Raw genomic sequence first — 21,335 nt, 5'->3', positions numbered from 1 at the left:
TTATAGGAGCGAATCCGAACTTTTCTTTAAAATCACAATACACCATTGTCTCCTCAATTCCACTTAGTACCTTGTTTCAAGTTCTGGCCCATAACATCTACCATTTTCTTTTGTTTTTAGAACATAGGTGGTCATGACCTCCCTGACTTCTCAAGATGGTGTTCAAGGAGAACCAAAAAAGGATGTGATCACACCTTCCCTGACTGCTTTTAGGTCTTCCCCTTTGTTTTGAGGTTTTTTCCCTTTTTCTGTCTCTCTCTTTTGGACAAGGAGGATATGGCTCATTGGCACCCATCTGATTATTCTCCATATGTAGAAATACAAGCAAACCTTTTTCCCCCAAGCAGTTAACCTATCTTGTCCCTTCTATTTACCACTTGCTAAATTTCTCCTCATCACCTGGCAATGACATTGGAGCTGATCGCACTGGACATTGCCCTTCTTTTGGGTTAAAAAAAGCCTGTATTCTCTCCAATTGTAATCCCTTTCTCCCATCTGATTTTTTTTTCTGATTGATCACATCAGAATCCTGAAATTCTAAAGGTGTAACCTTGGCTGCCATCATGCCCCATATATTTTTTATTCTATATCTTGGAGCTGGGCTCTGCTTCTAATTTCCCTGGGTCAATCTACATTCTAAGTCTCAGTGGAAACATCGTTTGCATTTTGGACATAGTGTTTTAGGTTTTCTCTCACCCTATCTTCTCACTCTATTTCTATACCTACATTGAGCTCTCAGATATCCAACTTTCCCACATTGAAAACATCAGAGAGTATCAGTGGAAGTCCCTTGTCAAGAGGGACCCCATCTTCCCATGTTCATCATAGTCTGAATACAATAAGCATTTTGTGCCTACTGTGGCACAGTGTCTTATGATATCCTCTAAAAGAGCATCTTTGTGTAGTTCCATATAATTCTGCAACTCTCATTAGCATTTTCCTTAGCCAGATGTCTTCTTATAATTCCTGTAGCTGCATTTTCTCCAATGGTTCTCATGACAGCTGTTTGTAAACGTCCCACAAAATCAGCCAAAAATTGGAAACTTGCTCTATTTTTGTGAAGGCTTCCCCTCGATCTTTTCCTGGGAGGGTGCCCCAAGCTTTTATTACAGCAGTAGCAATTTGTTCATAAGCTGCTATGAGATAGTTAGTCTGTGTTGAATTGTCTGCATAATGACCTTCACCTGCTAGTTGGTCAAAGGTGATCTGTACATTAACTTCAGTTTTTTGTTTGTGTTGGGTTTGTTTCCTGCATAATTCATTATATTCAGACAGCCACAACAAGTTTTGTCCAGGTTCTAAAGATGTCCTTGCTATGGATTTCCAATCACTAGGGGTTAAGATTTCATAAGCCAGATTATCTAGTATCATCTTAACATAAGATGATGTAGCCCCATAAAGTGTGCAATCCTTTTTCAAATCCTTAATTTTTTCTCCAGATCAAAAGTAGTGTATCTTCTCCATTGTTGACCTGAAGAGTCAAGAATTTCAATCACAGGGTATCCATTTATTAAATCAGGTATATCCTGTCCTTTATTTGTCTTAACCAGTGCCTTTTGTAATCTTGTCATAGGCTGCATCATTTGTGATGCTGATTGTGTTACTGCCCCTTCCCCTTCTTCTTCTCCCTCTATGCATGAAGTTTTGAGGGAAGTAGGTCAGGGGTTGGGAAATACCCTAATTTCTCTTGTTGTGAACTACCACACAGAATTGTACTTAACTCCATTCTTATCTAATTCTTCATCCTTTTCACCTAGTTTTTCTGGATCCTCCCTCCCTTGCTCTTTATTCTTTTTTTCTTACTCTAATACTTATATAATTTCTTAAAGCCAGTTGTATTAAATTATATGTATAAAGTATTTTTTTTGGAAATTGAGTCAGTTCAATTATTATTGTAGTATTCACATAGTTGCTCTCCTGCTAATTTCCACTCATTAGGATTCAATTATTTTTCCCTTAGAGAACCAAGGATATGGGTACTGTACTGTTTCTAAAAGTTCATTGATCTGCTCCCAAGTTACTCTCAAACATTGGCTTTTCATAAATCTGACAATGCTCGCTACACATTTTACCTTTTTGTAAAAGAAAGCAGTTTTCTAATCATCTGTCCCATTTCAGCTGAAGTACTAGTTTAGTCCTTAACAAAGTTTCCTTCTTGTACTCACCCTAATTTCTGGGTCACAGATGAAGGTTCTTGGTCCCACATTTAGGTGCCAAAATGTAATATGCTCTCTAAAATGTAATGTTATCTGTTGAGGTTTCCTTCGGGACTCTGGGAGCAGCCTTGGTTTCAGTTCAGTAATCACCACATGAGTAGCAGGGCTTAAAATCCAAATCCTTTATTGTGTCTTTCAAAGTCTTGTCTCCTTCACTTGGGGCTCAGCTAGTTTTCTGGAGGCCTAGCTCTCTCTTTGGTTCCTAGAACTTGAGCTCCTGCCTGCCTTCTCTGGCTTCTGAATCTCCCCAAATCCAAAGATTTGTGCTTCAGCCATGATAAAGGTGGACAATGGAATGAATCTGTCTCAGCCTCCTACCTCTTCTAGTGTGCTTGTCTCTTCTGGCCCTGAGAGCTTCTCCTTATATGTTCCACACTGAGTAAAAACCAATCATGATATCATTAGGAGAACATTATTTGTTGTAGGATTAAATCAATGCTAAACTAGAACCATTGTCTCCTCTATTCTACCTTGTAATTCCACTTAGTACCTTGTTTCAAGCTTTAGCCCGTAACAGGTGACTGAGTCAAAACCACAAAATGAATGAGCCCAGGTGATCTTGTAAATTTCAAAAGATCATGAGGCTATGGAAGGCCACTGAAACTGTGGCTATAGGGTTTATTGAAATGGTCAATTGTGGTGGTAGCAGCAGGTTGCAGCAAAAGAAAGAGTTGGCATATGAGAGAGAGAAGCCACCGGAAAAGATCTGCCTTGGAAAACCCCCCACACACACACACACAAACACAGTTTGATTGAACCTTCTTCATGAAAATGTGAAATTGTTAATTTGAACAATTGTCAAACAGAATTATGTGTGCAGACTTACTTTAAACTTCCTACAGCTTGGCTTCCAGGTGAATTTTCAAGTCCTATTTAAATTTTTCATTTAATGTACACTCTAGTTCTCCTCTGCTCATCATTGTTTTCTATGGGAAAAGAAAAAAAAAAGTCCTATTATCTGAGGTATGGGATGGCATTTTAAATTTCTTTCCATTGGAGAAAACCTAGATTCTCAAAAGCAACACTCAGGTAGACTGTAGCCATTTTCACTTTGAAGTAGGGTGGCAGTGAGGAAAAGGGAGAGGAGGAGCCAATGGATGCTCTAACAGCTTCCAATTTAATTGCTTTTTTTCTGCTATTTGATTGTCAGACTTCTCTCAAAATTGAATATTGGGGAAAGGGGAAAGGCAGGTGAAGGGCAAAAATTAGTGGAGGTTGCGGTTCTTTGTTGCTTTTCCCAAGGAACATGTAGCTAGCCATTGCATTTGATATGGGGATGTTAGCATAATTTTGGAGCCCTTTCTATTTGTAGAGCTCAGTGGATTGAATGCAAGACAGGGAGTGACAAAGACCTTAACTCAAGTCCAGCGTCACATGCTTTCTATTTAGATGATCCTGGACAAGACACTTACCTTCTGTTTGCCTCAGTTTCCACATCTGTAAAATGGGGAGAATAATAGCACCCAATTCCCAGCACTGTAATAAGGATCAAGTGAGATAACATTCACAAAATGCTTAGCACAGGACTTGCATGTAGTAAGCACTATATAAATGTTACTCATGATGACAATGATGATGGTAATTATTGGAGAGATTCTCCACAGAGAACTCTTGTAAAGTGAGTGGGTGCCTTCCCATATAGAATCTAGCATAAGCACATTTAGCTAGATTTCTCCAAGGCCCACAAGCTTTCCTTTGATTTTCTTTCCCCTAGCCCTGACTTTGCAAATATTCTATGGTGCTAAAGGTAATGGTTGTTTTCCTCCATTTTCAAAGAGGACCAAAATGACATTACTATGTTAGTGTCAAATTAATGCATCTGACTGTGGCTGATCAGATCAATGTGACCTTGGAATCTTGTCCCACAGGTCAGACACTGTTAGGATTCTTACAAGGTGCTAAGTCACTGGAATGGATAAAGATAATAATTATCTAATTTAACATGGTTCAGTATGATTGATCTGATCCTACAAGGAGATGTTATGGGCCAGAACTTGAAACAAGGTATTGAGTGGAATTGAAGAGGCAATGATTAAATGTAATTTAGCATAGATTTAATCCTACAATAAACAATGGTTTCCTAGTGATGAAATGATTGGTGTTTGCTCAATGTGCAGCATATAAGCAAGAAGCTCTCAGGGCCAAGGAGGGCTTTGGGAGATTCAGAGTCAGGATTCAGTCAAGGAGATTCACAAGTCGGGCAGAACGAAGGAAGACAGAGAAGTGGTGGTAGGCTGTCCTCGGGAGAACACTGAAACCAAGATCTGGAAGGCCTTCAGACAACTAGCCAAGCCCCAAATGAAGGAGATAAGATTTGGAAAGAGACAGTAAAGGCTTTGGACTCCTGGCTGCATGTGGGATTATTGAACTGAACTAAAACTAAGGCTGCCTCCAGAAGCTCCCCAAGAAACATACTCCGAAAATGATTACAATTTAGAGAGAAAAAAACAAAAAAAAAAACAAAAAACAAAACAACATCACAATACACAAATAGTCCTTATGAATATTTGAGGTGGTTTCTCTAACTTTGTGCATCTCCCACTTCTTTTGCACTACATACAGCACAGTTGTCTGAGGAGAGCACACCATGCAGAGCAGTTCTAAGTCTCCCAAGTCATGTAATCATTTCTCAAGTTGAAACCTTGAGAGTGTCTCTGTACTGCTTTTTCTGACCACCTTGTGAGTTCTTGTCTCCATAAAGGGCTTTTTGGCAAGTGTCCATAAGGCACTTAGAACAATGTGATCAGCCCACAGAGTTGTACTCTGAGTAATTTGGATACTTGATTGTTTAGTTTAAGAAAGGACTTGGGAACTTTACAGAAAAAATTGGGGAGAAGCTGAGTGCTGCAACTGCCTCTGCCTGAGTGTACAAACAAGAGCTTATGCTCCCATCCCCCAATCTTCTCTTTCTCCCATTTGCTCCCCCAACATCCCCACCAGTTCCTAGAGGTCCTCTTTTACCCATCCCAGACATGGACATTTTGAGCCTGGCATACTGTGAGTGTTACTCCCTGGAGATCCAAAATTGTGAAGGAAACTACGTATGACGTTTTGGGGGTAAAATCCAATGCCTCTCAGGAATAACTGTAGAAGATATATTAAAAACTAGCCTTGAAATCTCACCGGGATTAAAAATCCAAATGAAGGAGAAAAGTTCAAACAGATTTCTCAAGCTTATGATGTGCATTCTGATGCAAAGAAAAGAGACTTTACGACAAAAGTACAAAACAAGCTATCAAAGAGGATGGTTCTGGTGGTAGTTTTGGTTCTCTAGTGAATGATTTTGGAGGAGGTGAAAGAATACAAAGGAAACAGAAAGGTAAAAATGTTGTTAATCAGTTGTTTGTGACCTTGAAAGATTTATATAATGGTGCAACAAGAAAACTGGCTTTGCAAAAAATGTAATTTTTTGTTGTTGTTAGTTTATTTATTTATTTATTTAATCATTCATTCATTCATTTATTTATTTATTTATTTATTTATTTACTTATTGATTTATTTAGCTCAAGGAAAAGAACTATTTCCCATTTTATTATTTCAAATTCCATTTAGATTACAAATTAGAGACATAGCAAATAAATAGGTGACTTCACATCTTGCTCCTAATATATATATAGCTAGGTGACCCTGGTTTCCCTAGTCAAGTCACTTAAATTATATTTATAATTATAAAATTTTTTGACAGTAAATATGCATAGGCAATTTATTTTTTACAACATTATCCTTTGTATACCCTTCTGTTCTGAGTTTTTCCTCTCCTTCCCTCCATCCCATCCCGTAGATGGCAGGCATTCCCATACATATTAAATATCTTAAAGTATATGCTATGTAGAGTATATATATGCAGAACCAAATCTTGTTCTTGTTGTTGTTACAAAGGAAGAATTATATTCAGAAGGTAAAAATAATCTGGGAAGAAAAACAAACAACAAAAACAACAAAATGCTCTCAGTTTACACTCATTTCCCAGTGTTCCTTTCCTGGGTGTAGGTGATTCTGTCCGTCATTGATCAAATGGAATTGGACTAGCTCTTCTCTATGATGAAGATATCCACTTCCATCAGAATACAACCTCATACAGTATCATTGTTGAAATATATAATGATATCCTAGTTCTTCTCATTTCACTCAGCAATTCTACAAGCCTCTCTGTATTCCTCCTGTTGGTCATTTCTTATAGAACACTAATATTTCATAACATTCATATACCATAATTTATCCAGCCATTCTCCAATTGATGGACATCCATTCATTTTCCAGTTTCTAGCCACTACAAAAAGAGCTGCCACAAACATTTTGGCACATACAGGTCCCTTTCCCTTCTTTAGTATTTGCTTGGGATAGAAGCCCAGTAGTAGCACTGCTGGGTCAAAAGGTATGCACCTTTTGATAACTTTTTGGGCATAATTCCAGATTGCTCTCCAGAATGGTTGGATTCTTTCACAACTCCACTAACAATGCATCAGTGTCCCAGTTTTCCCACAGCCCCTCCAACATTCATCGTTATTTGTTCCTATCATCTTAGCCAATCTGACAGGTGTGTAATGATATGTCAGAGTTGTCTTAATTTGCATTTCTCTGATCAATAGTGATTTGGAACACTTTCATATGAGTGGAAATAGTTTTAATTTCATCATCTGAAAATTGTCTGTTCGTATCTTTTGACCATTTATCAATTGGAGAATGGCTTGATTTCTTAAAAATTAAAGTCAATTCTCTGTATATTTTAGAGATGAGGCCTTTATCAGAATCTTTAACTGTTACTTCCCTTCTAATCTTGTTTGCATTAGTTTTCTTTGTGCAAAAACTTTTTAATTTGATGTAATCAAAATTTTCTATTTTGTTATCAATAATGATCTCTAGTTCTCCTTTGGACACAAATTCCTTCCTCCTCCACAAGTCTGAGAGGTAAACTATCCTATGTTCCTCTAATTTATTTATGATCTCGTTCTCTATGCCTAAATCTTGGACTCATTTTTATTTTATCTTAGTATGTGGTGGTAAATGTGGGTCCATGACTAGTTTCTGCCATATTAATTTCCAGTTATCCCAGCAGTTTTTGTCAAATAATGAATTCTTATCCCAAAATTTGCGATCTTTGGGTTTGTCAAACACTAGATTCCTATTTTTATTCACTATCTTGCCCTGTGAACCTAACCTATGCCACTGATCTCCCGTTCTATTTCTTAGCCAATACCAAATGGTTTTGGTGACTGTTACTTTATAATATAGTTCTAGATCAGGTACAGCTAGAACAACTTCATTTCATTTTTTTTTTTCATTACTTCCCTTAAATTCTCCACCTTTTGTTCTTCCATATGAATTCTGTTGTTATATTTTCTAGGTCATTAAAATAGTTTCTTGAGAGTCTGAGTGGTATAGCACTAAATAAAATAGTTTAGGGAGTACTATCATCTTAATTATATTCGCTCGGACTATCCAAGAGCACTCAATGTCTTTCCAGTTATTTAAATCTGACTTTATTTTTGTGGCAAGTGTTTTGTAATTTTGCTCATATAATTCCTGACTCTCCTTTGGTAGATATATTCCCAAATATTTTATACTATCGACCATTAATTTGAATGGAATTTCTCTTTGTATCTCTTGCTGTTGGATTGCATTGTTAATGTATAAAAATGCTGAGGATTTATGTGGATTTATTTTGTATCCTGCAACTTTGCTAAAACTCTGAATTATTTCTAATAGCTTTTTAGCAGAGTCTTTGGGGTTCTCTAAGTATACTATCATGTCATCTGCAAAGAGTGATAGTTTGATTTCCTCATTTCCTACTCTAATTCCTTGAATCTCTTTCTCTCCTCTTATTGCTAAGGCTAGCATTTCTAGTACTATTTTGAATAGTAATGGTGATAGTGGGCAAACTTGTTTTACTCCTGATCTTACAGGGAAAGATTCCAGTTTATCACCATTACATATGATGTTTACTGAGGGTTTTTAATAATATATGCTCAAGCTTTTTTTTAATAGGAATGGATGTTGGATTTTATCAAATGCTTTTTCTGCATGTATTGAGATAATCATATGCTTTTTTAAAATTTGATTATTAATGTGGTCAATTATACTAATAGTTTTCCTAATATTAAACCAGCCCTGCATTACTGGTATAAATCCTACTTGATCATAGTGTATTATCCTGGGGATGATTTTCTGAAGTCTTTTTACTAATATCTTATTTAAGATTTTAACATCAATATTCATTAAGGAGGTTATTCATTAAAGTCTATAGTGTTCTTTCTCAGTTTTCAATCTACCTGGTTTAGGTATCAGTACCATGTCTGTGTCATAAAAGGAATTTGGTAGGACTTCTTCATTCCTTATTTTTTCAAATAGTTTATATAGCATTGGAGTTAGTTGTTCTTTAAATGTTCGGTAGAATTCACATGTAAATCCATCTGGTCCTGGGGATATTTTCTCAGGGAGTTGGTTAACAGCTTGTTCTATTTCTTTTTCTGAGATGGGACTATATAGACTACTTACTTCTTCGTCTGTTAATCTGGGCAAGTTATATTTTTAAAGATATTCTTCTGTTTCATTAAAGTTATCGAATTTATTGTCATAAAGTTGAGCAAAGTAGCTCCTTACTATTGTTCTAATTTCCTCTTCATTAGTGGTGAGTTCTCCATTTTCATTTTCAAGACTAATAATTTGCATTTTCTCTTTCCTTTTTTTAATCAGGTTTACTAAAAATTTGTCTATTTTGTTGGTTTTTTCAGAGAACCAGCTCTTAGTTTTATTAATTCAATAGTGTTTTCACTTTCAATTTTATTAATCTCACCTTTTAGTTTTAGAATTTCAATTTTCGTGTTTGTCTGGGTTTTTTTAATTTGTTCCTTTTCTAGCAATTTTAGTTGTAAGCCCAATTCGTTGACCCTCTCCTTCTCTATTTTATGGAAGTAGGCCTCTAGAGATATAAAACTGCCCCTTATTACTGCTTTGGCTGTATCCCACATATTTTGGTATGATGTCTCATTATTGTCATTTTCTTGGGTGAAGTTATTATTGATGTCTATGATTTGCTGTTTTACCCAATCATTCTTTAGTATCCAATTATTTAGTTTCTGATTATTTTTTTTGGTCCATTTTCCCTTTTTATTAAATGTAATTTTAATTGCATTGTGGTCTGAAAAGGATGCATTTACTATTTCTGCCTTACTGGATTTGATTTTGAGGTTTTTATGTCCTAGTATATGGTCAATTTTTGTATAGGTTCCATGAACTGCTGAGAAGAAAATATACTCCTTTCTGTCTCCATTTAGCTTTCGCCAAAGATCTATCATATCAAACTTTTCTAGTATTCTATTTACCTCTTGACTTCTTTCTTATTTATTTTATGGTTTGATTTATCTGATTCTGAGAGTGGAAGGTTGAGATCTCCCATTATTATAGTTTTGCTGGCTATTTCTTTTTTCAACTCTCTTAATTTCTCTTTTAAGAATTTAGATGCTGCACCACTTGGTGCATATATGTTTAATATTGATACTGCTTCATTATTGATGCTACCCTTTAGCAGGATATAATGCCCTTCCTTATCTCTTTTAATTAGATCAATTTTTGTTTTTGCTTGATCTGAGATGAGGATGGCTACCCCTGCTTTTTTGGCTTTGCCTGAAGAATAATAGACTGCTCCACCCTTTTACTTTTAGTTTGAATGCATCACCCTGTTTCAGGTGGGTTTCCTGTAAACAACATATAGTAGGATTTTGACTTTTAATCCAGTCTGCTAACTGCTTCCTCTTTATGAAGCAGTTTACCCCATTCACATTTATGGTTAGAATGACTAATTATATATTGCTTGCCATCCTGTTAACCCCTGCTTATGCTTTTCTCCTTTCCTTCCCTCTTACCCCTCTACCCAGTATTAAACTTGTGAACACCACTTGCTTTTCACAGCCCTCCCTTTTTAGGATCCCTCCCCCACCTTAAAGTTCCTCCCCTTATTTTACCTCTTTTCCTCACAATTTCTGTATTCCTTCTCCTTAGCTTACTCCTTCCCTTTCACTTTTCAATGAAGTGGAAGAAGTTTCACCATAAATCAAATATGTCTATTGATACACACTATGTTCATCTCCCTCCTTTCTTTCTCTCAAATATAATAGGTTACTTTTACCTCTTCATGAGATGTAGTACCATCACTTTACACTTTTTTTATGATATAATTTACTTTCTACCTCTAGTTTCCAGGACAAATTATACATATGTTCTTTACATATTTTTATGGCAGAAGTATAGTTCTCAAGATTTCTTTTTACCTTTTAGAAATCTCTTGAGTTCTGTATTTGAGGATCAAACATTTTGTGTAGGTTTGGTTTTTTCATCAAGAATAGTTGGAATTCATTTATTTAGTTAAATGTCCACCTTCTTCCCTGGAAAATGATGCTCATTTTTGCTGGGTAAGTTATTCTTGGCTGCATACCAAGTTCCTTAGCCTTTCAGAATATCATGTTCCAGGCCCTTCGTTCTTTTAATGTAGACACTGCTAGATCCTGGGTTATCTTTATTATGCCTCCTCAATATCTGAGTTGCTTTTTTTCTAGCAGCTTCCTGTTGAGGGCGGTAGCCCCTTTGGTATTCCTTGTTTGATCTACAACTTCCTTTGGGACTTGGACCTTTGATACATGATCTGGTCAAACTAGTCTGGGCTTGTACCCAGCCCCTCACTGGATCTAGCTGGCTTGGATAAAGCCCGCCAAAAATCTGGCCTTCTAGGAATTAACCTGAGTTCCGCCCATTACTTCTTCAAGCAAATAAAAAGAGCAAAGCTAGAACCATCTTTGGTTCAGAGATTTGAAAGATGCCAGCTAAGATGCTTGCATCATAGATTCTCTGTCCCCTCCGCTTTCGGCGTATATCTTCCTCTATCTAATGCATTTTACTAACCAGACCTTAACCTTGCTTCCAAACCCTGCAATAAACATCTTTTACCCATCTAGGTTTTCGGGCCTGTAAATTCATTTACAGGGGATTCTCGCCGCCACTAGACCTGATTTAACTTTGTATCCTTGCGCTGAATCCTACGGGGGTTGCAGGGGAGCTCCATGTGATTCCCTGTACCCCAAATCCTGCCACTAGACCTCACTTAATCCTATTGAGGTATAGACCTCATTATTAGGTATTTATCTCATGATTTGGTTCAAGTTACCTCATCATTTTGAGATTCCCTATTAACTCATCATTTCCATATGTTTTCCTTTGTCTGATGGTTCTTGAACTTGGCCAATATATTTCTTTGCATTTTGATTTTAGGGTCCCTTTCAGTAGGTGATGGACGAATCTTTTCAATGTCTATTTTACCCTCTGTTTCCAAAACATCTGGGCAGTTCTCTTTGATAGTTTCCTGGAAAATAGTGTCCAGGCTGTTTTTTCCCTCACATATTTCAGGGAGTCCGATTATTCCCAAATTGTCTGTCCTGGATCTGTTTTCCAAGTCTGTTGTCTTTCCAATAAGGGACTTGACAGACATTCTTTTCAATCGTTTTGTTTTTCTGGTTTTGATTGACTACTTCTTGGTTTCTACTTGAGTCATTCATTTATACTTGTTCAAGTCTAATTTTCAATGATGTATTTTCTTCACTCACTTTTTAAAATATCTTTTTGTAATTGTCCAAATGATTTTTTAAGTGAGTTTTTTTCTTCTATGGATTTTTTTCCATTTTTTCCATTTTATTTTTTAGAGAGCTGTAATCTTTTTCCAGCTCACTAATCCTGTTTTCCTTGGAGTTGTTTACCTTTTCTAATTCACTAATTTTATTTCTCAATGATTTGATCTCTTTATCCACTCTGCATAACTTCTCAAGGCTCTCTTGCCAAGCTTCCCTTTCCTTTTCCCATTTCTCTTCTAGTTCTCTTATTAGAGCCTTTTTGATTTCCTCAATGAGATATTTTTGTATTGAGGAGCAGCTCATATCCCCCTTAGGGGATTCCTCTGGAGACAATCTGCTTTTAATGTCCTCAGTATTTGAAGTCTGCTCTCTCTCCATATAGAAGCTGTCACTGATTAGAGTCCTTTTTGTTAGGATTACCATGATTATGATTACCACGGGCATACCCTTTAATCCTCAAGGGCAGGCAATAGTAGAGAGAAGAAACAGAGATATTAAGACACTCCTCCAAAAACAAAAGAAAGAGGGAGTCACGGGTAACCCTAGAGAACTTCTAATTTAGTTCTCTATACCATTAATTTTCTAATTTTTGACAAAGATGCACTGGCTCTGGCAGACAGGTTTTATAACCCACCAGAAGGGTAGTGTCCAGTGCGAGCAGCTCCATTGTCCTTAGATAATCGCCAGGTAATGTGGAGAGACCCAGAAAATGGTGAATAGAAGGGACCAGATAGGTTAACTGCCTGGGGGAGAGGGTTTGCTTTTATTTCTTCAGCAGGAGAAGGAATCAGATGGGTGCCAACGAGTCGTATTCGCCTTGTCCATCAGAGAGAGACAGAAAAAGAGAAAGACCTCAAAACAAAGGAGAAAATGTAAGAAACACCTGACACTGAAAGAGCATGGCTAATAAGAAGACTGTTAAAGAATGTTAAAAACCAGCAGGAATCATTGGACTTCCTAACACAAGATGAGACTAATGGACATTGGACTTATGGACATTTATAAATTTTCATTTTATGATTATTTGATCATGTTATTTGTTGCATACTTCTAGCATGTATTATGTTACTATGTTTCTATGTGCTTATGTAATTTATGGAATTATGTGTAATACCATCAATATGATGGATTTATATTTCAAGGTCATGACTATCCTATGTTCTAAATCAAAAGAAAGGGGGAGATGTTAGGATTACCAGGTGAGAACTCAGGTTGTCTGGACAATTACAAGGTGAGAACTCAGGTTGACTTGACAGTTCTCTGGCTCAGACCTTTGGTTTGGGCCTTTAAAGTGAGTTTACACCTTAGGAATTCTAAGAGGAGCAAGTTCATTGGTTGGAGTACTTCTTCCCAGAAGCCCTTGCATTATCCCACGCCCATTCTCTGGAAGGATAAAAGAGGACAGCACTCCATAGATAGAAGAAGTCTCTGCTCTACATCAGGCTTGACGTGGCTCTCTGCATGAAGGGAAATCACTTCTCTGGACAAGAGTTAACGGCAACTGTCTGGAGACAATGGTTCTCTACAAGAAAAAGAATCTGTACGAGAGATTTGAGTTGACACAGCAGATCTCTTCCCAGAGAGCGATCAGTAGCTTCTGGAGACAACAGCACGTTACACCTTTTGAATGTTTTGTTCATTTTGTCAGAGCAGAATCAAAGAAAACAAATTGACAAGAGAAATAATTGGTCTGTTTCTGGGGGGGATGGGGCTGGATGGGGTTAAGGAGCCTCCTCTACAGACTGAGTGAGACAACAGTAAAACTACAATAAACATAACCAATGTAACGAAAGAAAGAAAGAAAGAAAGAAAGAAAGAAAGAAAGAAAGAAAGAAAGAAAGAAAGAAAGAAAGAAAGAAAGAAAGAAAGAAAGAAAGAAAGAAAGAAAGAAAGAAAGAAAAAGAAAGAAAGAAAGAAAGGAAGGATGGAAGGAAGGAAGGAAGGAAGGAAGGAAGGAAGGAAGGAAGAAAGAAAGAAAGAAAGAAAGAAAGAAAGAAAGAAAGAAAGAAAGAAAGAAAGAAAGAAAGAAAGAAAGAAAGAAAGAAAGAAAGAAAGAAAGAAAGAAAGAAAGAAAGAAAGAAAGAAAGAAAGAAAGAAAGAAAGAAAAAGGAAGGAAGGAAGGAAGGAAGGAAGGAAGGAAGGAAGGAAGGAAGGAAGGAAGGAAGGAAGGAAGAAAGGAAGGAAGGAAGAAAGAAAGGAAGGAAGAAAGAAAGGACCTCACTGTCTAATATTTTATCCTACTTGATGGAAGCTTTGGAATCTTCCTAAGACAATTCAAATGGAAGTGATTCCATTTCCTGCCATGGTACTGGTATACTGTCCAAGTTTCACAGACGTACAATAATGAAGCAAGCACAACAGCTCTATAGCCCTTCAGTTTGGTAATTAGTCAAATAAGTCTCATCTCCCAAGGTTCTCCTCAGAGCCTCCCCAACACTGAGCTACCTCTGGCAAAGGGTGTATCAACCTCAGAATTAATGGCAAGATATGAGAACTTATCCACAGCATTCAAAGCTTCTCCATTTGCTGGAATGGTGTTTCCACATATGAGTGTTGTGGTGCTGACTGATGGACCAACTATGTTTTCTTCTTGGTGTTAGGCCAAAAATTATCAGAAGCAGCAGAGAATCGAGCCATAGTTATTTGCATGTCAGCTTCACAAACTACATTTAGTGCACAATCATCTGCAAACAAAATAGAAACAAATACTTATGCTGGGGCAGCCAGGTGACCCAGTGGATAGAGAATCAGCCCTGAAGCCAGGAGGACCTGAGTTCAAATTTGATCTCAGAAACTTAATGCTTCTTAGCTGTGTCATCCTAGACAAGTCACTTTACCCCAATTGCCTCCGCAAAAAGAAAATTGTAATTGTAGCAACAGCTACAAGTGAGGACAAAGGAAATCATTTTCACAGGGAAAGGAGGAGAGATGGAAACTGTGGAAGAGCATTGACACTTTCCCAAATGAAAATCAGAGACTCTCAAGGTTAAAAGCAAAATGGATTTATTATGATCTCACAAGAAAGGGCAACTCCCAACAGACAAGATATCGTCAGTAAAGGAGTGAAAAGCAAAAGCTGAAAATACAATATTATATAAAGCCTAATGCAGATGCCTCCACCGCTTTTTGCCCTTTTCTCCCATTGGCTGCTGGAGTCCAGGCTTACATCTTAATAAGATAACAGAGCCTAAAAATCTATCCCAGAAAAAAAGAATACTAGCTGATGACACATTCTTAATGATAATGAAAAGGAGGAGGAAAGACAGTTGTTTTGCTGTCCAAAAAGAATCGGACTTTGAAAAATAGTGTACAATTAGCCTGTGAAGGAAATAAAAAATGCAGGTGGACAAAATTAGAAGGATTGGTAATTCTATGTAGTGTTTCATAGTCATCTCCCAGAGTTATTTTGCTGGGTGTAGCTGGTTCATTACAGCTCTCAAATAATTTCATTCTAAAGAATGAGTGGGTCAAACAAAAAATCATAGAAACAATCCATCATTTCATTGAAGAGAAGAATATGAGAGTGTGCAATAAGTTCATATGTTGCTGAAGCTTGCAAATCCAATGTTCTTCATTCGGGGTGTGTCTATATATTAAATATAGCTACTTTGAAAACTAGTAGATAATTGGTTGACATTCTGTTTAGGCTCAAATAGGCAAGGTTTCTCAAACAACTACTAAATTCATGTAAAAGTACTCAGACTTAATTAGATATGGACCCACACTTAACACCATATACCAAAATAAGCTCAAAATGGGTCAATGATTTAGGCATAAAGAATGAGATCATAAATAGATTAGAGGAACAGAGGATAGTCTACCTCTCAGACCTGTGGAGGAGGAAGGAATTTATGACCAGAGGAGAACTAGAGATCATTGTTGATCACATATTAGAAGATTTTGATTACATCAAATTAAAAAGCTTCTGTACAAACAAAACTAATGCAAACAAGATTAGAAGGGAAGTTACAAATTGGGAAAATATTTCTTACACTTAAAAGTTCTGATAAAGGCCTCATTTCCAAAATATATAAAGAACTGACCCTAATTTGTAAGAAATCAAACCATTTTCCAATTGATAGTCAAAGGATATGAACAGACAATTCTCAAATGATGAAATTGAAAATATATCCACTCATATGAAATAGTGTTCCAAATCACTACTGGTCAGAGAAATGCAAATTAAGACAACTCTGAGATACCACTACACACCTCTGAGATTGGCTAAGATGACAGGAATAAATATTGATGAATGTTGGAGGGGATGTTGGAAAACTGGGACACTAATGCATTTTTGGTGGAGTTGGGAAAGAATTCGGCCATTATGGAGAGCAATTTGGAACTATGCCCAAAAAGTTATCAAACTGTGCATACCCTTTGATCCATATACTGGGCTTATATCCCAAAGAAATACTAAAGAAGAGAAAGGGACTCGTATTGTCAAAATTTTGTGACAGCTCTTTTTGTAGTGGCTAGAAACTAAAAAATGAATCAATTGGAAAATGGTTGGATAAATTATGGTATATGAATGTTATGGAATATTATTGCTCTGTAAGAAATGACCAGCAGGATGAATACAGAGAGGTTTGGAGAGACTTACATGAACTGATGCTGAGTAAAATGAGCAGAAGCAGAAGATTACTATACACTTTAACAACAATACTGTATGAAGATATATTCTGATGGAAGTGGATATCTTCAACAGAGAAGATCCAACTCACTTCCAGTTGATCAAAGATGGACAGAAACAACTACACCCAGAGAAGGCACACTGGGAAGCGAATGTAAATTGTTAGCACTACTGTCTATGTACCCAGGTTACTTATACCTTCGGAAGCTAATAATTAATGTGCAACAAGAAAATGGTATTTACACTCATATATTGTATCTAGGTTATATTGTAACACATGTAAAATGTATGGGATTACCTGCCATCCGGGGGAGGGAGGGAGGGGAAAATTTGGAAAAATGAATACAAGGCATTATGTTATAAAAATATTATTCATGCTTATGTACTGTCATTTTTTTTAGAATTATAAAATTAATTAAAAAAAGAATATATTTTTAAAAAGTACTCAGCCTTGAATAGGGACTAATACTGATTGGCTGTAATGTATTTTCCTCCAATTTAATTTTAGAAAGCATTTGTATTTTAAGCCAATGATTAACTACATTCATTTCTATTATCATCACTATATTTAAGTGAGATTTTAATAATTACATCAACAGCAGGATGCTGAAAAACCAAGAAAGTCTTTCACAATCTGAAGAGGCCTCTGAAATGTATGTTGTACAAAAATTAATAGCAATGTTGCATGATGATCACCTGAGAATGCCTTTACTATTTTTAGCAATACAATGAAGTTAGATTTACTGGTATATGGACCTATGTACAAAAGATCCATACATGTAACTATGTACATAGTTTATATGGTAATGATTTTATTTCTTGGCTTTTAGGATAAGTAAAAATATTAAGAAAAACTCAAAATATAGATTGTCACTTTGAATTTCAAAAGTAATGAATGAGTGATACTGGAAATGGCATGAAAAAATAAGTATGCATCAGGGCAGGATACATTTTTTTCTAAGAATACTTGTAGAAAGAAAGAAAAAAATACAAAATATAATTTGGACAAATGAATATTGTATTTTGAACCTTCAAATTTCTAGTCAGGATGCCACAGATTTTCAGTATTTAACAAACAAAATTAAACATATATGCCTTTTAAAAGAATGCAATTTGGAAATTAACTTCCCTATGTATAATTTCTATGATTCATTGTATCTATCTGTATTGGACAACTAAGTGAGGTATTGCAGAGAGAGAGCAATGAAGCTGATACTATAAAGTATACATTTAAAACCAGTTGCCTTCAATTATAATCATTAATTTCAAACCTGCTTTTTATCTGTTTGTATATGAAAATCATATTGTAAATCTTTATTTTAATTTGAAAATATGAATAAATAAAGTGTTTCCAAGCACTTAGGATTTGTTTGGGACAGGAAAGTTCTTATTGAAATCATCTAAAGAGAAAATACCACATATGTTCATAAGGCTGTAGACCTACAACTGAGCAAATTGTATATTGAGTTGCATTTCCTATGATTACTAGAGTCTTCTTTTGCTCTATATTGTGTACAAAAGATTGACCTGTTGTTTCTAGTAGTTTGTTTGGAGGGATGAAGCATGGAGTAGACACTATTTGCTCACCCTGGTAACAGGTAGTATCCCTACCTTCTGACATTTTCATTTGTTTTCTCTCAACTCATTGAGTTCTCTCATCTCTCCTCTCCATCTCTCTCTTGCCTTGCCTTGCTTACTCAAATCCCAGCTAAAATCCTACCTTCTACAAGATGATTTCCTGGTGATTTTCTAGTTTGTCTTGTATGTAGTATCATGTTTGTACTTAGCTATTTTCACATTGTTGCTTCCATAGGAATATGAGTGTGCTGACAGTGAGGACTTTCTTGTATCATTCTTTGTATACTCAGCTTTTAGTGCAATGTAAGTTATATAGTAGACAATATATTTATTGAATGACTGTTACTCACACATAGCGCTCCATCACCTGTCATAAAGTATCTTCCCTGGCTGTTCCCATACCTGGAATGCTCCTAACTTCCATCTCCCAGCTTCCTTCAAGTCTCAGCTAAAGTCTTGCCTTCTATACATGCTTTATGACCCTTAAAACTAGAGCGTTCCATCTGGGACTTATCCCGCTTCAGCTTATAAGTATCTGATTTATACTTAGTTGTCTTCACCCATGTAATCTTACAATCTCTCTCTCCTTTCCAATGCATCACACTTCAACATACATTTTATGCTCCCAGAAATACCCTCATTTTACATTTCCTCAACTTTCTCATTTCATACAGTATACTTCATCATACCTTGGCCTGATACAAAGATAGTTAGATCTCTGATCACCAACTAATACAGCACTGCCGCCCTTATAAATTCTCAATTTCTTATCTGATCACACTCTATTGTCATCCCACCTCTTTCTTTGCCTTGCAAATTTAAACTCTGATCTTCATCCAGACCTGACCATCATTTAAACTGTTCTTCATCCCAGATTAGACCATCACTTCTGAACTAGCTTTTCTTCTTTCCCTATCTTGATTCCCTGGCAAAGCATTCAATATGTCTGTTCAACTCTACATACCCACTTATCAAATTGCCAACTGTATCTTTCTCAGTCTCAGTCTTGAATCATTCCTGCCCTTGAATCACTCTTGCCCTGTGCTGCCTTTGCCCATATACACATGCTACAGAAAATAATGCAACTGTGGGCTACTACTACATAATTTCAGCCGGCTTCTGAAAGACTATTCTTTTATATCTCATTTAATCAAATACTTTCAGCCACTGTCTTCTCCTTCACCTATTTCACATGAAGAGGTGTCCCTTCTCCTTGCCAATGAAAATGCCTCTACACATACAAGCAATACATACAAGCAAATTCTATGTTACCTATCATTTCTCTTTTAACATTCCTCTTCTCACTTAACTTCAATCATTCTCTGGATCCTGACTGTTTCCCTGCTTGCCTACAAACATGCCCAAAGAACCTTCACTTGTTCAATCCATACCCTCTATCATCCCAAATCCCTACTGTCTTTTGTAGCTAAATGCCTTAAGAAGCCCGTTGACAACTGGTATCTTCACTTCCTCTCCTGTCATTTTCTTTTAATACTCTGTGTTCTATCTTCCAAATTCTTCAAAAATACTAGTGATCTCTTAATTGCCAAATCCAATGGTCTTTTTTTTTCACTTCTCATTTCTACCTCTCTGCAATCTCCCTTGCTGATTAACACCGCTGACTGACCTCCTCAAATGCAGGGGCAATCCCTGCTCCTTCATTTCTCTGTACCTATTGCTGACACAAATAGTAATGGTTTCATAAAAGCAGCAACTTTTTGCCTTGGCACTTTTATTCTTCACATATTTCACCAGATGGGGTAGTTAGGTGGCATAATGAATAAGAGATCTGGGCCTAGAGTCAGGAAGATTCATCTTGAGGGGCACCTAGATGGCAAAAAGGAAAAAGCACTTGCCCTGGAATTAGGAGGATTTGCGTTCAAATCTGCCTTTAGACACTTAACACTTCCTTGTTGTGTGACTAGGCAGAGGAGTCACTTAACAGGGTTTGCCTCATTTTTCAAAATGAACTTAAGGAAACAGCAAACCATTCCAGCAACTTTGCCAAGAAAATTCCCTTCATTTTAGACATGACAACATTTCAGCATCAGAGTATTTACTCCTACATCATCATTAATTAAGAATAAGTTAATTTTTATTTTAAAATAAAAAGCAATTTTTCATTTATTAAAAATGAAGAGGCACTTTCCAACAATGAGATGATTGATGCCAGTTCCAATGATCTTGTGGTGAAGAAAGCCATCTGCATCCAAAGAGAGAACTGTGGGAACTGAATATGGATCACAACAACTTTCTCACTCTGTTTTTTATTCACTGTTATTTTTGCATTTTGTTTTCTTACTCATTTACATTCCGCAAGAGAATTGTATAAATATGTTTATACATATTAGATTTAACATATATTTTAACATGTTTAACATATAGTAGAGTGCTTGCCATCTAGGGGAAAGAGTGGAGGCAAGGAGGAGCAATCTGAAACATAAGGCTATGCAAGGGTCAGTGTCAGAATATCTATGCATATTTTTAAAATAAAAAGTTTTATTAAAATAGGTTTTTAAAAATTAATGAGCATCAAAACCATTTTGCTGACAAATAACGTAGTCGATCACTGGAATGAATAGGTTAATTTCATGGGCAAAACTGTCAATAACTATAGCAATCTGTAACCCTGGCCCTCAGTTTCCCTTCTCATCCATGGGGTAATTACAGTACAACAAACTATTATTCACCCTTGTTATACAACTGTGGGATAGCCCTGGGAACAAATATCGCTGTTGGATAGCCCTGGGAACAAATATCGCTTTCAGAACATCATCCTGGGTGGATTTTGGCCAAATCCAACAGAGATGAGTTATCTGTATACTAGAGTAAGCTACTCCAGTAACAATTTTCTCACCCTTGACAAGCTCTAGAAGGGCAGGCTCCCCTTCTATATTTGCTGGAGAAAGTGAAGTTAGCCTCATTGGCATGTAGCCTTCTTTGCTCCTTGGGTTATTTAAGTCACATTATGCTTATGCATAAATTGTCATCTCACACCAATCTGATCAATTGGCCATCAAATGCTCTTGGGCGACATCTAGTGGTTCTGTCCAAGATTGCCCTTAAATTCTCAATTAAAGCTATTCACCCCTATTCTCTCACTCCAGCAGCCAAAGCTGCTCTGGCACAAGTTATAGACGCTCTTCACTCAGGGTCTCATCATTATGACCCAGAACTTCCAGTTACCTTGTCTCTTTCTCCTGCTGCCGAATACCTTACAGCCTTACTCCACCAAGGTGATTCTATTTTAGAATGTTTTTTTTCCTTCTATTAAGCCTTACCATGTGATTTTAC

The 21,335-nt window shown here is 36.6% G+C and overlaps 1 pseudogene; it reads left to right on the top strand.

Annotated features, from left to right (window-relative positions):
* Positions 1-4,803: 4,803 nt before the first annotated feature.
* LOC141543986 (dnaJ homolog subfamily A member 1-like) overlaps positions 4,804-21,335 on the top strand; it is a 231,113-nt pseudogene continuing 214,581 nt past the window's right edge.

The sequence above is a fragment of the Sminthopsis crassicaudata genome, chromosome 5 (assembly GCF_048593235.1).
Source record: "Sminthopsis crassicaudata isolate SCR6 chromosome 5, ASM4859323v1, whole genome shotgun sequence".
In the NCBI taxonomy this organism is placed as follows: domain Eukaryota; kingdom Metazoa; phylum Chordata; class Mammalia; order Dasyuromorphia; family Dasyuridae; genus Sminthopsis; species Sminthopsis crassicaudata.
The sequence above is the reverse complement of the archived record's forward strand: the minus strand, read 5'-3'. Positions and strand labels throughout refer to the sequence as shown.